The sequence below is a fragment of the Myripristis murdjan genome, chromosome 24 (assembly GCF_902150065.1).
Source record: "Myripristis murdjan chromosome 24, fMyrMur1.1, whole genome shotgun sequence".
Lineage (NCBI taxonomy): Eukaryota > Metazoa > Chordata > Actinopteri > Holocentriformes > Holocentridae > Myripristis > Myripristis murdjan.
In genome coordinates this window covers 28,226,794-28,246,391 of record NC_044003.1, presented here as the reverse complement: position 1 = coordinate 28,246,391, position 19,598 = coordinate 28,226,794, and the positions used below count along the sequence as shown (strand labels likewise).

The following is a 19,598-nucleotide window of genomic DNA, read 5'->3' as shown; positions in this document are numbered from 1 at the left end:
TTGGCAATTAATGAAAAATTGCTGTATTTTTAAAGCAAAAAAACACTGCGTACATCACAAAGTCTTCACAACATGAACGAGAGCTGCCTAATATTCCAAAAAAAAAAAATCACCATAACATATTCAGCCAAACCATTTGTGCTAATGACATCACTTAAGCTAATTCGCATGTAAGCAAATACTTCCATGTCAACATACTCGTCTTCACATAGCACATGGACTGAATTAGGAACTCTTAGGGCATCTTTGTGAAAAGGTATCTTAAGACATTATGGATTTACAGTTGTTTCAGAATGCAGCAAGAGATTCCAAAATATAATCATATCATCAACTGTATAAAGGGAACCTGTACATTAAGAGTGAAGGTATTATTCAGGGTGTCTACAGGTATCAGTGAGTTAAATTCAATGCTTACTAATACCGTTTTATGTCAATTTTTGTTGAAATTTAGACTGATTTTTAGACCAACTTTTGGTTATTCAAATGAGCATTATAAGTTGTGAAATTAAGACCTCATATAATTGAATTTAAGACATGAATTTAAGACATTTTAAAGACCCTTTAAAGGAACTGCAGACACTGTTGCATTTCATGTTGTGTGGAGATCTTGTGTGTGAAAGAATGTGTCACACAAAGACACAGAGGCCACCTTAACTGACAACACAGCATTTTGCACCGAGGTGGCAAGACATAAAAATGCATCTTTTGACCGCATAAGGGCCACTTGAGTATGAGCAGAGTGAGAAGACTGCAGTGACGTAACCCCAACTCTGCCATTGGGAAGCCCAGGGCATTGGGCTGAAGATGCCCTTGATCTTCTTGCTCAACTTGAGCTGTCCTTATACCTGATGCCTTTGATCCATCATTCATTTTCTTGAGTATAGCTGGCACTGGGTATTTTATCATTCTCTTCTCTCCTATATCATCACCACTGAACCCTAAACCTGAGGCCAAGCTACTTTAAAAGGCCTCACATCAGCCCCAATTCAGCCTATACAGTGTAGAATCAAAAGTGCAAGAAGACGAAACAAAAATAGGAAATCATCTGCATGACTGAAATGAACTTAATGTTGGGGGAGAAAACATCACTAAGGCCAGTAAATTCTTCATGGAATACTTCAAATGCGCTTTTACACATGGTTAGTCACCCCTCTCACTTTATTCCTCTGACCCATATTCATACATAGCAAATCACTCACACATGTTGGGTTCGTTTCAAGCGTCTGTCCATCAGTCTATTCCCTGTACGTTTGCCTGACACTTCTTCTCTGGAGCGATGGTTCTGGCAGCACAATGAATGCTCACATGAATGCATTGTACAAGAGAGGACAGAGTAGACTTTTCTTGAGAACACTTGGGTCTTACGAAGTATGCAACAGACCGCTCAACATGTTGTATTAATCAGCAGTGGCCAGCACACTGTTCTTTGTGGTGGTGTGCTGGGGAGGCAGCATCAAGGGTAAGGTTGCGAGGCTGGATCTAGAAAACTGGTAAGATGGCTGGCCCCTGACATTCAGATGAGCCTCGACAGCCCAAAGACGGTGGCAGAGAGGAAGACAGGAGTCAGATGAACTCTTCCCATGTTCTCCGCAATGAGCTGATACAGCGACAGAGCACTTATAGCATCTGCCTTATTTCCTTCTGGTGAACAAAAGACTGAGTGCTGACCAACCATCGAACTGTTCAATGCTTCTTGACAGTCCAACCAAGAGTCAACAAGCAAGAAGAAGGGCAGAAAGCCTATACAATCTGCTCTGGACAGGCAAAAGACTGCAGTACTGACCTCTGCATTAGTGACTGGTGTCAGATCTTCAACTAAACCAAGAGACCTTCAGTAAATAAACAACATATACTTTAAGTGAAAAAGGAATTTCCTGCCTGAATTCAATACCTGTTCCACTTCCCTCACCTAGTGTTGTATGCCAGTTGATGCGCTTAATGGCAGGTGCAGGGCATTTCACCCTTCTCCACAGGCTTAACAAAACCACTCTGATCAGTAGCACCAGTGCCAAAGTTTCACACTTCTGTGAGGCTTGTTAAGAACATCAGACTGCTGTGAACTTTGCTCACACCAGTGTCCCATCACTGTAATAAAGTAATAAAAGTTTCCTAAAAGCAGCAGCACCGATGTGTTTTGATGACTTGAAATTGGGTGGTGTTTAATGGTCTCTCCACTGGAAAATAATCCCTGGGGAAACGTTTGCTTCACACAGCCGATTATCAGTAATCAAGTGGATAAATGATGACAACTTTGTTAGCCACAGAAACAGAACATTATAAGGTGGATGTTTCAACAAAGAATTCTCATGTGAAAAATCAAGGAATTTTGATTTTAGATTGTGAAGGCATGTGTAAACATGCCTCTACAAAGAGAAATTATGTTCTGGTATATTTTTTGTGTTCAGTCATCCAATGTGAATAACTGTCAGTTGAGGCAATTTAGGTTTCATCAGAACTGACAATGCATCGTTAACACAGACACCATCACATTTACGTTATACCTGGCCATTATATGGTTAATAATGCATTACAACAACACTTGACCGCTTCCCTGCTAGATGGATTCACTGTCATAGATCAGATTTATGAACTTAACATTTTCTGCTATAGTAAATATGCATTTTGAGCACAATGGGCATATGATATTTAGAGGGCCAACCTGGTTGTGGTTTTAGCAACCGCCCTCTGTAAATTTTCAAATGATGCTTCAAATGTCTGTGGTTCTGCCTTGAATTCTTACATTGTTGATGATACATGTGAGACAAAACATCAGAGGGGCGCTTGATCAACCCTGCAGATGTATATATTTAAAATAGAAGCAGCCTCAAATTGCAATGGTCCCATCGGTTAAGTCCAAAAACACATTCATTCAGAAATCAATAATCATTTGCACTTGGACACTAGGTAGATTTTTATTTTTGTGCACATAAATAAATAAATAAATAAATAAATCTAACTAAATCTATATTCTGACTTTACTCAGGGATGCACCAACTCAATTTCGTTGTATGCTGTTCTCAGTAGCACAATGATAATAAAGCTTCTCATGTCTTATGTCTTATCAAATTGACATGAGTATCAATAAAGTAGCAAACTGATAAGCAGTGGCAGTAAGAGCAGTAGTAATGTTACAATTTGAATGATACCCATCCCTACCAGAGATGCTACAGATTGGCTGTCAGAACAATGTGGGCACTGTGCTAGTGTGGCTACAAATATGGGCTCAAGGAACGAATCAAGCAATATACTGTATATCATATTCAAAATAGTGATTATATAAAAACGAAAGTCTTAAGTAATTTCTCCATGTATCAAGCAAGTCTCGGATGAAGTCCTGACTGATTCATATTTCAATACAAATCATCTGACTAGTTTCCATCTCTACTAGGTAGACTGTTCATTCTTGGCTTCCTCCTATCTCAGTCTCACTCCATTGTTTCTCACCATCTGGGTGTACACCCTCATCCAGGATGTTTACCAAGAGTAGGAAATGACCTTGGGCTACATTCAGCTCTATAGGCCCTGCCACAGTTAGCCAGACTCCTTACAGTATGGAATACATACTGTAAAGTCCTATGCACAGTGAGCTGTTGACGGCACCTTGCTGTGCGAAGCCTCTATTCCCCTCAACAACTATCTAACGAGGAAAGGAGCAGTACAACAGCATCTCCACTTATCCTTACAAAGCATACAATATAGAAAACTCTGTCAGTGTCAATATGTGAGACAGAAATTTCATAAATGTTATAGCACCATTATAGTAAGTGTAAAGTGATACAAAATTAGAATTCTTCTGCTGCAAATCTTTCTTGGCAGCAAGTATACATGTCACTTGTTGATGACACTTTTTTTAGATAGCCCCCAATAGATATTCAGCAGAATGTTAATTGATATCTAAGTTAAATATCAACAAGAGTTCAGTTCAAAATATTAAGCCTGGGCAGGTTTTGTTCAGAACTCTGGTGGGTTTCAGAATAACACAGCAATAACGTCCAAAAGGCCGATATTCAGCAAACACGTATAATAGTCAATGGATACGGTTGTAGGTTGCTGAAATATATATGGCTTATTGATATTTCACTGAACTCTTGTTGATATTTAAATTATATATCAATTGATATTCTTTGAAGATTTATAGGGGACTATCCAACCAAAGTGTCACCTGCTTCTCTAGGTAGCGGTACTTCTTTATCTGTGGCGGATTTATGTGTTATATGAAAATTATACTCATTATATGCAATACAGCTCAATATCAATAGTATCAAGTGTATTAACACTGGTTTAGAAGTAGAAAATATTCAATGCACAGTGACTGTAATTTAACCTGCAGTTTTCAGAGTTGGGTTATGTAACATATAGAGGTTTTGTAATTGTGTCACACACTTAGCAACCACATGTGGCTCCATCCTGGAAAGAGTGTCATACTGGATGTACCCAGCTGTGTCAGCTCTCAGATATCCTTGAGTGGCAGCCTTACCTAAGACTTCAGGGTAAATCTGACAGAAAACAGCTTAGCCCAATCATTGGCTAGTGAGTGTGTCCACATTAGTCTCAGCCAGGTTATGCACTCAATGTGCACATTTTGCAAAATCCACAAATTCTCACTCAAAATCAAACGCCAGCTCTGCCTGAAACCTCACATATGCATTAAGTTCTGCGCAACTTAATTAAAATATTATATAATATGGTGAAAAATGCTGAAAATTGATTGCTGATGGAAATCTGGCTAAAAATGAAATGTTACAAATAAGCCATTGAGTGTTTGTGGTTGGCTTTTTTTCTTTTTTTAACTGTAAACTATGCCACTGGTGCTGTATTACAAAAGGCTAATTTGAAATGTTTTCTACCATTATTATTTTTGATGAAGCCTTTGTTACAACTACACATAAAAGTTGATCCACATTCATCTACTAGAAGGGTGCACTCAGAGTGCAGATCTCCACCATGCGCTTTTTCACCTACCAGGAGAAGGGAAAATAAAGAGGCACTGCCTGCATAAATCCTCTTCTCTGGTGCTTGGATTTAGGTGAGAAACTAGCTGAGGAGTGAGTATTGCAGTATAAAACAGGTTTTTCAAAGGCTTTGAATCACTGCAACAACAAGAGGTCCTTGACCATACAGTCATTACTGTGCACAAAAAATATTAGGCTGATAAGCACAGTAGCATGCAAGACTAACTGCAGACAGATATATACACACACACAAAACCAAAGGCATGATCTCCTCCAGGCTGCTGCCTGGCGAAAATGATAAAGTGTGGTGCTTTGCATCAATGACACTGTGTGTCCTTGTCATTGAATATTTTCAAGTCCGAAGCATTCCTTGTCTACTGATGATCCCATATGAATATTCATAATTGGTCTCTGTATACCTCTGTGTGTGTGTGTGTGTGTGTCCTCATTTCCACCCCTGAAGTGCTACAGCAGACTAGCCAGAGATGCTGCAGTGGTCAGAGCGAGCAGCCAGTCTAGGGCTATACGTCTCAGAGCCACGACACAGGGGAAAGCCAGGTGTGTCCACAAACCACTTCATTAACACTGAGGCCACTCAGAGAAGTTATCTTTCCTGTCTTTGTCTAGCTGGAAACTGTTCATTTGGCCTGATATAATTCTTCAAAATTAATTTGAATGGCCATTAAGTTTGCCTCAGCAGCTCATGATGAGACAAGAAGACTGGACTGTTAATTCAGCCAGTTATGCATTCCACAGTGCCTATTGATTTGACAAGTATTGATTCATTTATTTATTCATTTAACAGCCTTAAATAAGAAATGAAGGTAGTTAACTAATCTCTAGGTCATGTATTGTGGAATGATCGACATGCCAGGACTTTTTCAAGACAGATATCATTTTTCTGCTTTCTAACCAACTGGCAATCTTTGGCAACCCTTCGGTCCTGGCATGGTTAATGAAATTTGAGATGTAATTTCTTTTGCATTAAAGCAACTTCATACACACTCATGCATTTGTCTCACAAATTATGTGACATGATTGGGTTCCTAAACTTACACCAATCAATTTTTCAAGTCAAAACAAAGGCTGTTTTCAACTTTACAGATGCCAGTGGAATGACTTTTTTCAAGAGGGTTGGAGAGACTGAAGACAACAGATAAAATAGAGTGACACCAGGGGTCGGCTCCTACACCTGTATTTCCGATTCATGTTACAATGTGCAGGAGTAAGCTGCACAGGTGGAGGATGGCTGCTGGAAGGCGATAGGGCTGTATTTTATTACAATATTATTAACATTATTTTAATTTATAGGCCTTCTGAGATGAAAAATGCATTTATTATATGATTTAACTGCTTAAAACTAAATAAGCCTTTCACTGGTTTGCTTAGGTGCAACTGAGTTACTATAGGATTATAAAATACTACAGTCGGCATTGAGTGTGTATGTGTGTGTGTGTGTGTGTGAGTACATGCGCACGTCTATCACTCTGCTGCCCCCTGCCAGGTACCATCTTTACCTCATTTTGTGCCAGGAAAAAAACCTGCATCAAAAACTAAAACACAGTGGAGTGTGCCTTAAGCCTTTCAGTGTGCAGGAAAGTCATATATGGATAGTACATCTAGTCCAATGCCATCAGGTGACAAATAGTAGATGCTCAATGTAATGGTCACATGATTAGGGCTATCAGTTGAGACTCAGTGACCACATCATACTCACTTGATAAGAAGCAACCTTGGACTATCCAAATGAAGTTGACCAAAAGTGTTGTGGACAGAAGCACTTGATGCCCCTGAAAAGCTGCAAAGCAAAGCTAGCAAAGGCAAGAAGAGGGCACTGCCATTTGCATTTTATCACAATAATATCTGTAAACCTGGCAGGACTGGCCAGATGGTTAGTTAAGTCTGTAATCCTTCTGACAGCTAATTAGAAGATGCCCTATGCTGTACACCTACCCAACACCGTGTTGTCAAAAGAGGTGTCAGGGTAAATTTCGCTGCATTCAGGTTAGATACAATGATGCCAGTAACTGCAGGCAGGGTCACATTTCACATTCCCATGACGACAGCAATGCTGAGGGGGGCTGTGTGTGTGTGTGTGTGTGTGTGTGTGTGTGTGTGTGCTTATTATGAAGACACTGTTCTTTTTTATTTATTTATTTATTTATTTACAAACAGAAAGTAGTGGAGGTTGGTGGAACTGGTGTTGGGACAAAAGTGAGCAGCATATTGCTTAGCATTTTTTTTCCAAACTCATGAACATCAACTACAATAAAGTACCTGGTAGAGCGCGTACCATCGCCAACACTATGCAACTGTCAAGCTATGCCAAGCTATGTGTTGGATATTGACCAAAGATTTCTCAATCAATTAATTATGTGAAGCCATGGCCACTGCCACTGCCACATGCCCCTTTGGCCAATCAGTGTGAAAAACTAATCAGTTCTTCCTTGGCCTATGGTAAACTGATCCACTACGTTTCATGCAAATCTGTTATTAACTTTAAGAGATATCCTGCTAACAAACAGTGACATTGTTGATAGATTGTAACCATAAAAATGGAGCAGCTTTTTCTCCTAATTGTGATCAGTTGCCTGATAAAAAAATCAGTTGAAGTCACAGGGCATCTTTTCTGAAAAGTTTAACTTATCAGTGGATGGAATAAATAAGTTCTTTTAAATGAAATGAGTGATTTTTGAGTAAACAGTTTATTTAAAAATATGGTTCAATGATTACAAAAGAAGCAATGTTCTGGTATCTTTTTCTTTAACAATGAGGTGGGAGAGCAAAGCTTCTGCATGCTGTGCTCACATATTTTAATGACAATACCCAATTATAAGTTATATTCTTTGAGAATTAATAGGTCTTGGTTATTTAATAAAATATGTAATCAAAGCATGCAAAAGTCACACACTGTGCTTTCAGTTAAAAAGTGGCTGGTGGACAAAAAGGTTAATTTCCCACTGTGTTTGTAAGCATAAGAGGCAGTGCTTTAAATGGGATATGGTCTGTGAGGAGGAACATTTGTGTCAACAAAGTCAAGTGACGTGGCATGAGGAGGGCCAGCGGTGTTCCCTCCACCTTGCTATACAAGCCACAATCATGCTGTCAGGTTTGTTACCTCCATAATCTCACAGATGGCTTGCAATTACAAGTCAAGTCATGCAATAGACATTGTTATTGTCTTGTTACTCTACAGAGGCTATTACCAGCAAATCAGATTTACTTAATTCTTTGTTTCCCTTCCCTACCCTAATCTTGTTACTGAATTAGTTGGAAGCTCATCACTAGTATGGGTTGGAGCTGCTACTACCCAGCCCTTCCCTGATAGAACTCTACCTCGTGTCTTTTACTTTTTCTTTCTTTTTTTTTTTTTGGAAATGTTTGGCCATTTTCTGGTGGTTTCCTTGTAACTTTTTACTAATTTCTTGCTAATTTTAGGGTCATTTCTTGCTAATCTGCTGATCACTTTTTTCCCCATGAAAAGAAAGAAATCAAGTGCATTTCCTTAAATTTCAAAAGGGCTACATGTAAGCAACCTGGTGTCGATCCAGCATCCCTGATCTGACATTTAAATTAAAATAAATAAATAATAATTATAAATGTAGTTCAATGTTCTAGTGAATTAATTTTTTTTTTTTGTTAATTTTCAGGTAATTTTTTCTAATAATTTTTCTTCTAATTTTCTGCTAATTTGCTAATTACCTTTCCCCCCATGTTTTTAATGAATTCATGTGAATTTGATAAGGGTTAACTAGACTGCAACAGTAATAAACAGACAGGTTTGCGAGCAAGCTTGACATCGGTGCATAGTAGTACACCGGTGTCTGGAACGTTCTTGGAGCTTTTGAGCAGTTGAGTCGGCCTCAATTTGTTTTTTGTTTTGGCCATCTGATCAGCCGAAAATGCAATCAATTATCAGGTAATCTATATACCAGCAGCGGTACTTACAATTTAAAGTTAAAAACAAAACAAAAAAAATATTCTAGTAACTGAGCAAATATGATTACACAACTGAAGTAGGGATGTCACAAGAACCAATACTTCAGTCCCAAGTATGTATAAGCCTAGTTATTATTTTCATATTCTTCTCATGTCTCTGCTGGATACTGCAACTGAAACTCTGCGCAGTCTAAAAAGTTGTTATTTAAGCACAGTTGTCTTATTGTTTGTTTTAAATGCTTGATGTCTTAAATACCTGAATGTTCACTAGATTTTAACAGTATGTTGAGGTAAATGGGATTTTTTTTTCCTTTTTTCTTCTCTTTTTTACCATGGTATCAAAATAGGTATCGGAGATGGTGGAAATTCACTGGTATTGGTATCGCCTCATGAATTTCTGGTGTCATGACAACCGTAGCAGTCACCAGCACACACATTACTTTTCACACAAAACATTTGGGGTTAACCTTGATAATGATGTAAGGTTTAAGCAAATTTCAGAAATCAAACTAAAACTACCTTTTATTAGCAGAACAATATTACCGAGACCAAACCTTTTCTCACCCATCATGACAGAGGAATTAATGTATGCCTTCATCACTAGTCACCTCTTATGCACTTCTCTCTGAACATCCCAAAAAGCCTACAGGACAGCTACAAGTAGTACAAAATGCTGCTGCCACAGTTTTAATTAAAACCACAAGAAAAAGAGCACATGTCCACTGATTGTTTTAAAAAGCCATTACCTTACCTCTGATGGAAACTCGAGATGAAGCTCTGACTGTTCAGCCTCACTTTTTCAAAGGAAATGTTACCTGATTTCTTCTTTCAGTTTCAATTTATCCCATTTTTACTCCCATCTCTCTCTCTCTCTCTCTCTCTCTGCTTGCACTACTGTTTTTGTCTTTTTTATATTAGATCAATATTTATGCTATTATATTTGTATTATATTTATTCTATATAATTCAAAGTGCATTTAATTGTGTTTGTTGGCATGAAATGTCCTATATAAATTATGACTGATTGATGTAATATGAGCCTCTCACACAACCAACAATCGATCAGACTCAAGAGATCATCTACCAGATTACTTGCACTGTTCGCGTGGCGATACTCTCCACTCACTGCATTGGTTGCACTTACTGTGCATTGGTCAAGAGTGTCTTTTACAAGAGAGACCTGGGCAAAGTAGCAGCCATACAAATTCACAAAAAATGCAATACAACATATACAACATGATATCCAATTAAAAAAAAAAAAAAAAAAAAAATCACAACAGAACAGAAACACAGCTACTGAAACATAACGGCCTCTCAAGCAACATTCCTCCATCACATTCTTTACAATGCCCTTTAATTCATCAGTGGATATTAACTTTTTGAAGTTGGTAATAACGGCCACCTCCTCATGAGCACCACATTCAATTGTTTATTTCTATTGTAGTTCATTCTTTCATATATTTTGACATTTTTTTTCTGGCTTTATGGTGATTTATGGTTGAATTTTGTAGTACAGTGCTGATTGCACAGTATTGTATTTCTTGCACCTTTGCATTTTACAGTATTCCCTATGTACCTGAACTACATACCAAATTTCCATGACTATATTTCTGCAGCGTAATGAGTAAAGTGACCGAGCAACTGGGGGGTGGAATCACAAGACAAATACAATAAGTCTCATAGCAACCACCACGTCTCTGGACTACGACTGGCTGGTTTCCTAGAATGACATGAGAGCTGACTTCCAGGAAGTAAAAATGTCTGGACTGTTCTCCCTTCTAGCTCTAGGGTTCAAGGGTTCTAGCTCCACTTGTCAAGACTGCCATCATTATTACACATTTCCAGGACTCAAACACTTAAGGGATATTTCATCATTTTCCAAAACATTACCAAGCAACACATTTTCCAATTCAAGGACTTTTCCAGGATTTAAATTACTGTAGAATTCCTGCAGCAGTCATTTTCACTTGCTGCTACTACACACATCATCTTGCATGGCCGCATTTACCTGCAGGTGCTCAGACAAAAACATGATGTGGCATGCTCTACCTACTTGATCTAGGGCTCCAGAGGATAAATCATGTGGGGGCTTTTGTGACCTCGTCCTGGGCTAAGAGCAATGATGAATCAGAAGAGGGGGGCACCGGGGGCGAGATCAATGGCCAGGCAGCCTACAATCCAGTGGCTGGGGTGGTTGTGGTGGGATTATGGCTCCACAGCCTCCCCGTCACGTGGCACCATCCCTGGGAGAGACAGGAGCCTGCTGGCCTCTGAATGGGAAACAAGGAGCGAGAAGAGACAGAGAAACAGAAAACAGTCATTACTGGAGGTTCTCCAGTCCTTCATGATGCAAACCCTTGTGACTGAGGTTAGTTAGCCAATGTATTTGTCACCTCACAGGTCAAAAGACAATCTAAGGCGAGTAGCACTGATTTTAAGAACAAATGTTAAAAAACAAATGAATTACAAACTCTGTACTTTTGTAGTACTGAGTGAATTAAGCAGGTACTAATGAATTCCCAAGCCTGTGTGAGAATTAGGTACCTGCTCAATACTGGTACCAAAACAGTACTCATGTCTGGAACCTTACAATAATTTTTTTGTTACATCTTTTCATGTAGTAACATAAAGCACAGTATCTCAAATTTGACTGTTGAAACAAATCTATCTATATAAATAAATATCTAATAACGCAATATCTGTATCTATAAATGCATATCTATATGTGTTTGCATGTTGCAAAATTGAGATAATGGTTTATTTTATGAAAAGATGTGTAGCAAATTAAAATAATAATTTAAAAAATAAGTACTCTGATGGCACTGACACTGAACTCCATAAACTTGTATTGTTACCAGCACCCAAGGTCATATTAATGCCGACTTTAAAATACTTTCACAAATCAGTCACAGTTATACAAACCATTCTCAATTGACGTTTTCTGGCAACAGGTCTAGCAGGTTCATACATAATACATGTGACTCACTAAACTAGAACTTGTCTTTTTACAGTAAGGAACAGTAAGGAGTCAAATGAACAGTCATGAGCAAATATTGCAGCCTATATCATATACAGCCCTTTTTTATTTTAATAGATAAATGTGTCTCTGCATTTATCTTCTCCCCAACCTGAACACCACAAGTGAAAGAAGAGGTCAGAGACCAAGCAGTGACGGGAGGCGAGAAACAAGAAACCCAGAGAAATATTCAGAAAGGGAGGACTGAGGAGAGAGACAGCACCAGATAAGACAGAGAGCACACTGCCATCTATCATTGTAGGCCAGCAGAACTGCTGTTCAAAACATTTACAGCGCGCCTTCATATACACCTAGATGTGTATATGATATGTGAGACTGTAGCGGATAATAAACAGGTGTCACTGTTTATTATCTCTGCCAGGCAGCAGCCTGAAGGGGACCATGCGCTGACAATGGCAATCCGTTGACAACAACAACGGGTTAATTATGTGGTGTGTGTGTGTGTGAGTGAGGGGGGTGTGTGTGTGTGTGTGTAGTCAAACACATAGGTTGTGTAACAGCCTAATACATTCTATGCATTCTATTCATTATGAAAAGTTAAAATATATGATTTTTTTCTATCCTCCACGGCAGAATTTATGACCAGCTATGACCAGCTATGGCTATCTTTGCCACAGTGTGTTTATTGCACTGAACAATGTTTGACAAGTTTTGGCCACGTAGGTTTGAATTGAGTTGTAGCAGCGGAGCTCATGCTGCACCTCCAGTACGGCACACTGGATCAGGATGAAAATGTAAACTCCATTGCTCGACATTGCCTGTGACTGAAATAAAGGGAAAAGACTAAAACAAACAAACAAACAAACAAACAAAAAACAAAAAAAAAACACCTATCCTTTAACCTGGTTACTCACAATAACCTGGTTTCCAGTGTGCATGTAAACTGATCGTAAAAGTAAGTAAGTCATTTCTAATGTGTGTCTCCAAGAGGGCATATGTGGGCAAATGTTTACAGGCCTTTATATATAGACTTGGTGGACCTCAATGTTTAGGTTGGATTTACATGATTTGCAGTAGTTAACATGTCTGCTGAAATCTATTAGCCCACTGAAGAATGGGAAAAGTTATTAATCATCAAGTTACCAAAAAAAAAAAAAATGTTGCAGAAAAGCATCATAACTGCATTATGCTGCAGCATAACTGAGAGTGCTGGTTTACTGAAAAATCATGACAATTTTTCACAGACAGAGCAGTGTGTCACATCAAGCTGTGAAAGTCGAGTTAATTAACAAATGTGCCAAGCTTGTCAAAGTGAGCCAAAATTGAACATGTACTGTTGTCACAGCCACCACGCTGTAATTTCTTTCAGTCAACTAGATCCTCAACTGTACTCTTGTGGAAAATTACGGAACCTATGGTCTGTTTTGGGGTTAAGCCCAGTATGATTTCAGTGTAGCCACTTGTCTTGCTTTAAACATTCAACCAGTGAAATATCTTTGGTGACTTTAGGATAACCATGACAGTTTAGCTCCTTTTTAGAGTCACAGAGTCATGAAGAAATTACTCTGCAAGTTCTTATCAGCATGTCTAGCGATACAGGACAGATGAGCTGTCAAACATATCTCATCATGTGTCATCCATAATCTGGCTTCCAGCCTGAATCTTTCTCTCATCATCGCCTGCCAACACCCAAACAGCCAGAAATTCAAAATCAGGGAGTTTTCTGAAGCAAACAGATCAGTTTCATACACAACAACTATCATGGCTGATGACAGCAGGCTCCATCACTGGTAATGGGTTGCAGCACATAAGAGACGCATTCAGGACTATTAAGCATAGTGGGGGGAGATGATTATCTGCATAATTATACATAATTAATTAAAGCGAGTAACATTTTGTAAAATTGTCATTTATAATTGCACTTCATTTGTAGAAATTAAGAGCACATCTACAAGTTACTGACTAGCCTCTCTCTCTCTCATGTCTCTCATGCCTACCATTGTGTTTCCAAATCTTAACCCACACTAAACCAGAGCCAGGCAGCAAGCTAGCAACAACAGGGCAATTTCTCAGCACCATGGTTGTAAATTTTGGAAAAACCCATATGAGCGAAATCATGCACAGATTTCCATGAGGATGAGGGGAAGCTGTTCTGGACCACATGCAACACAGTCGCTGGCCACTGGAGAAAATCTAGATATGGCGACCACCTCAACTTGGCCCCACATTAAAGGGAAAAAATAATGGAGCATATTGTCAAAAAAATAAATAAATAAATTGTAGAAACTGAAAGACAATGAACCATGACAACCTCCCTAAACATGAAAACAATGGCAGAAGAAGAAAGAAAAATGATTTTCTATGATAGTCCAAATTGAAATGTTCTTGCTTCTTGTCCTCAGTCAGCTGCCTCATCTAAACTAAGCACAACAGTAACTGGCCACAGGCCCTGTCCACACTTGATTTTAAGATCCATTTTGGGGTGATCGATCAAGTTGACAGCAAAAACAGGTTTGGCTTTATCATGCATCTCAAATGCAAATGTCCACTTGTGACTGGTTTTATGATAGACCTCAAATCGATCCCAAGAACTTTTTAACTCAATTCCACATCAAATTGTTGACCAAACTAAACTTTTGTGAGTTCCTCCTTTTTATGCTTTTAGCTAAGGGTAATGCTTTTTGTCTTATAAATTAAAACATTAAACAGTTATGTGTGTGGCTTATTTAGACAATTTTGCTCTTAACTTGTTAGCCTGTATCGTATCGTGAGGATTCCCACCGCAAGTTCTTGACCAGGAGTGTCAGATGGTGTTTGCACAAGGACTTAAGCAATACTTCATGACCAACCTTTCCACAAAATTTCACAGTATTGTGTGACTCCATTCTTTTTTTTTTTTTTTTAGAAGCCATGGCCACGCCACTCCACCCTTTGGCCAGTCCGTGCAAAAAATAAAATCAGCTCTTCCTCACCCTAAAACCAAGCTTTGCACAAAATTTCATGGTTCTGGAGTTATGCCCCTTTTTGTGACAGGCCACACTCTCCCTTTTGACCAATCGGCATGAAAGGTTAATCAGCTCTTCCTTGCTCCATGACCAAGATTTCCACAAAGTTATGCACCTTTTAGTGATTTTTAGCTGTCACACCTAATTTTTGCCAATCATCGTTGCAAAAAAACTCACTGCTGTGTTTTTTTGTGCAATGACAATAAAGAAAGTCAAAGTCGAAGTCAAAGTCTTCCATGGGTAATGACCAACCTTTCCACAAAATCTTGCGGTGTTACATGACTCCATTCAGAATTCAGCGTGCTCTTTAGATCGACCACGCCCACTGTCATGCCCCAATGTAGCCATTTAGCATAATCAGCTCTTTCTTGCCCCATGACCAAGCTTTCCACAAAATGTTGCCATATTACGTGAAGTTGTATGTGAACGGTGACGCCCACTGCCATGCTCCGTTTTGACCAATCAGCATGAAAAATCATTCAGCTCTTTCTTGTCCCATGCCTAACCTTTCCACAAATTTTAGAGCAAATTCATTTGTAACTTTTTGAGATATCCTGAAAACAAACAAACAGAACGAGGCAAAAACATAACCCCCATCCAACTCTGCAACTCGCACAAGTCAAGGAGAGAGTATTACTTCGTGAAAAGGCCTACAAATTAACCAAATACATGTTTGGTGAACAACCTGCAACCTACGAGAATGTCATCTACCCAACTATAGCCCAACAACATCACACTCAGGTGTGGTGAAAGTTAAATGCTGAAGTTGAATGCTGCATCACACACATTCCTGTATTTCAGAAAGTTCCAGAAGAAGCTCCATGTGTACTTTACCAGGTTCTGTCCTGCTGCAGTCTCTCTCTCAGCAGGTTTTAGAACTTGTTTTAGAAGCATGCGACAGACTAGGAATTCTTGCAATGGAGGACAAAGACTATTTGACCATCAGCACATGTGGATAGGTGAACTAGCTCATACAACCCAGTCTTATCACCCAGAAAGTCAGTTTGCCCGACAGCATAACTCAGATCTTTCTTTCAGTTGAATCAGAACCACTGCTACACCAGATGGAGGCTTATCTATGGCATACACAGTGAGTAGCAGGCTCACATCCCATATTCAGTGTCAATGTTTCCCACAGGAAGTGTCGTAGTGTAGGTGGTAGTGGCTGACTAATGCCTAAATAAATAATAAAAGTAATTCATGTTTCTTCCATTTACCATTCCATTACCATTTTTGTTTAATATGCAATGATAAATTAAAGGAATAGCTCAACCAAAAATTATTTCTTTTTTTACTGTTCACTTACTCCTATGTCTGTTTTAATCACCACTTAAGTCTGTAAGGCCATACATTGACTCTGAACACCATAATCCATGTATTCTGAAGCCAAGTGGCAGCACTGTGGATCCAAAAGTCCAGTAATTATCTCATCATCTCCAAGATGTTCTCCACTTGTTCTGCATGGCACCTACTGCCACTGCAGCAGCAACCAAACGTCAAGCTGTTTCAAAATCAATTTTAGCTCATATTTGGTATCTTGCATTTATGGCAAAGTGACATTAAACATTTAGCTGGTTAGTTATAAGACTGCTAGATAGTTGGTTGAAGTGCATTTAAGGACCACACCAGTGATTTTGAATGTTTCGCCCATTTACTACAATTTACCCACATTTTACATTGCAACAAACCATTTTGGAACTCATTCCAAGTCCTTAAGATTCCACAACAATACAATCAAAATCCCTCCATTTTTAAATATGTTTTTTTTTTTTTTGGTTGAAATGTGCACCTTGTAATGTTCTGGTTGTGTGTTCTGGCTAACTCTCTTTGCCATTCATAAACCACAGAACTGATAATTCACTGTGTAAAGCAAAAGCTTCCCCATAGGACGGCTGAGAGACTGTTTCACTCCACCCAACTTTCAAGTCATCAAGACACAACAGTGCTGCTGCTTTTAGGAAAACTAACGTGGAGGACTTTACTACGGTGATGGTGCGAAGAAAGCTTGACGTCTGAAAGTTCATTTTCATATTGTAGTGAATGAATGGAAACCAACAACTGGATGAAAGGGAGGAAAATGATCAGTACTCTTAAAATATGACTGCTTGCTTTGGGAAAAGATTAGCAGAATGTAAAGTTCATACATTTTGTAGATACTACACTTAACTTGCAAAATAACTGGTATGGTCCTTTATGCTAAAACTTCTCCATGCAAGTCAGCCTTGGTTTATTCCAAATTTGGACAAATGATAGTCATTTTCACATGGTTTCTCCATTCACCTAGCACTCAATGGGTTAAATACTGCATGAATGAAATAGTCATGCACTGAACCAAATAATTTTGAGAAGGAGGCTGCAGGCGATATTGAATAAAGATATACCCAAAGGGAGGAAATGTATCTGTCTGAACCAAAGGGACCTTGTACACTGACATTATTAGCTGTGCAGTATGTGTGTATTGTTTGCATAGCCTACAGGTACAGATGACTAGACCCAAATCAACACAAACTTCTCTAGTTGCCTGGGACAGAGTTTGTATGATTAAGAACCTGATCTCTGATGTTGCCATAAAAATTCAATTACACCAAGGGGAGAGCTACAGGAAAGTGGATACAAGCGCACAGCAGTGACTTTATGCCCTTTGTGCTGAGGCTGCTCACTGCACTTATTACCAGTACGCACCACAAGCAACCCTGTTTTTCCTTCAAAGTATTAGCTGTCAAGAGCAGGCCAACACTTAGCACAGTATTAGAGGCCAACCTGAGACACTGAGTAACCACACCTCAGTGACCTGCATTTGAGCTGAATGGGGAAGGGGGCAGAATCCATGGAAAAGAGGGTGGGAGTTTCTTTTTCTTTGATATTATTAGAAAGGGAGGGTGAGCTGCTTTGACTAGGTAAACTGAGAGGACTGTGTCATGACCTGTAAAATTTACAGATGAGATATAGTCTCATAATACAGATTCCAACCGCTGTGCCTGACATAAAATTGAATGACTTTCATAAACGCAACTGCCTGAAGTTTACATAATTTTTTGGTAGGGATGGCAATTGAAAGGGACCTAGCAGCATGATATGATTCACTATACAGTACACGGGCGCTGATTTAATATGTATTGTGATTCAATATTACAATACTGGGCAATTTTAGACTTTGTAGTTTAAGCCATTGTAATTCATGTATAAATAGGTGAGAAATATAACAAACAACTGTGGGACAGAGCACAAAGTGTCGCATTCTCAACATCACGCCCAACAGAGGGGAAAACAAGCGGCGCCATAATATGTAACCTGCTTTCAGCTGTGCATTATTAAACTGCTCACATTCTCACTGCTTTCACATTCAAACTTTAAAATCACAGGTTAAAGAGTGACTCAACACCGGCAATAAATTTCTGCTGCGCTGCCCTCTAGAGGCTGAAATTTTCAGTCATGGTGCACTAGAGCAGGTGACATCATCGCCTGCTCTCACAGCGCAATACACAGTCATTGAGACAGAAGTTTTCTTAGAAATTAAAAATGAGCTAGTTTTTTGCTATTTACAACTGTAATTCAAACCGCACATAATTTAGCAATACCAAGTATGAAGCAAACCAGCCCGAGCACCTTACTGCAGTTCATCCCCTCTCTCCGCCGTATCCTCACTGTCTCTCTATACTGTCAGTATCATAATACAGCGAAATGCCCACAAATAATCTTAACTGAAAAAAAAAAAAAAAAAGTTAGTCAGTAAAACGGTCTTTTCCCTGATGCCAGGCAACCATGTGCAAACAGACTGCTTGTGTTAGCTATCATTTGTTTTCTTTATTGAACACATGTACACATGTTGGAAGACAAAAATAACAACTTTCTCCACAGAACTAAAAGAAAGCTGTAAGGTAATGCTGTGGCTAACTTCTTTTCCTCCACTCCCCTCTATCACACACGAAACATGTGTGATAGAGGTACCTTTAAGGCACATGCCAGCTCCAGTAAAAGTACCGCTACACATCATAAAACTCAAACTCTGTTTATTTAACAATTTGAGTTGATTAGGGTGGTTATTTTTAAGCCAGGGGGAGGTCAACCTCAATGGTAGGAGGGTAACTGTTAGCATTTGAATCATCCAGCTAGAGGCTGGATGCTGTATCGCGGGTCCAAAAATGTGTGACCGAACCCAACATATCAAGAAATGGACCTGGGCCTGAACCAGACCTATCAGTTATTTGAAAGCTGGGACCTAGACCCATGAAGAGCCGAGGAATGTCGGGTCCAAACCCTAACTGAACCAGTCTACAATTTGAAAGCTCATCCTGGACCCCTGTCAAACTGAGAACAGTCAGACTTGCACCCGGCCAGGAGGCACAGGCCTGATCAGCACTGATTTTACAGCTGATTGATATTAACAGGTTAACGTTAATTTAAGTTGTCAAAACAAAACTTTGAGTCTTACGTAAGGTAATGTTCGCCGCGTTTCCCCTGTGCCTGGCTGTGACACACATCAATCCTCCTTGCTAAGAAAGTTTGTAAAATACATCCAACAGGTTTTATGCTTTTCCTCTCCTGCTGATTGAAACACTATGGCTAATCCATTTGTTATGTCATAATGTCAAGTCCACCTGCTGTCACTGGATGACAAATGCGACATGTTTAGAATCAGCTTTGCAGTTCTGTTGCATCTAGCAAAATTAAGATAACTTTGACTGTTTGTCTTTTTGAACTATAATAACAGTTGCTTCTGTGTTAA

The 19,598-nt window shown here is 39.1% G+C and overlaps 1 protein-coding gene across 3 annotated transcripts in view; it reads right to left on the bottom strand.

Moving 5' to 3' along the window:
* The window catches only part of ncoa1 (nuclear receptor coactivator 1), a 92,329-nt gene that overhangs the window by 58,992 nt on the left and 13,739 nt on the right, over nt 1-19,598 (bottom strand). For all 3 annotated transcript variants that reach the window (XM_030046613.1, XM_030046611.1, XM_030046614.1), the window contains one exon: nt 10,944-11,160. The gene's annotated coding sequence lies outside the window, so the exon portion shown is untranslated. The remainder of the gene's footprint in view (nt 1-10,943; nt 11,161-19,598) is intronic.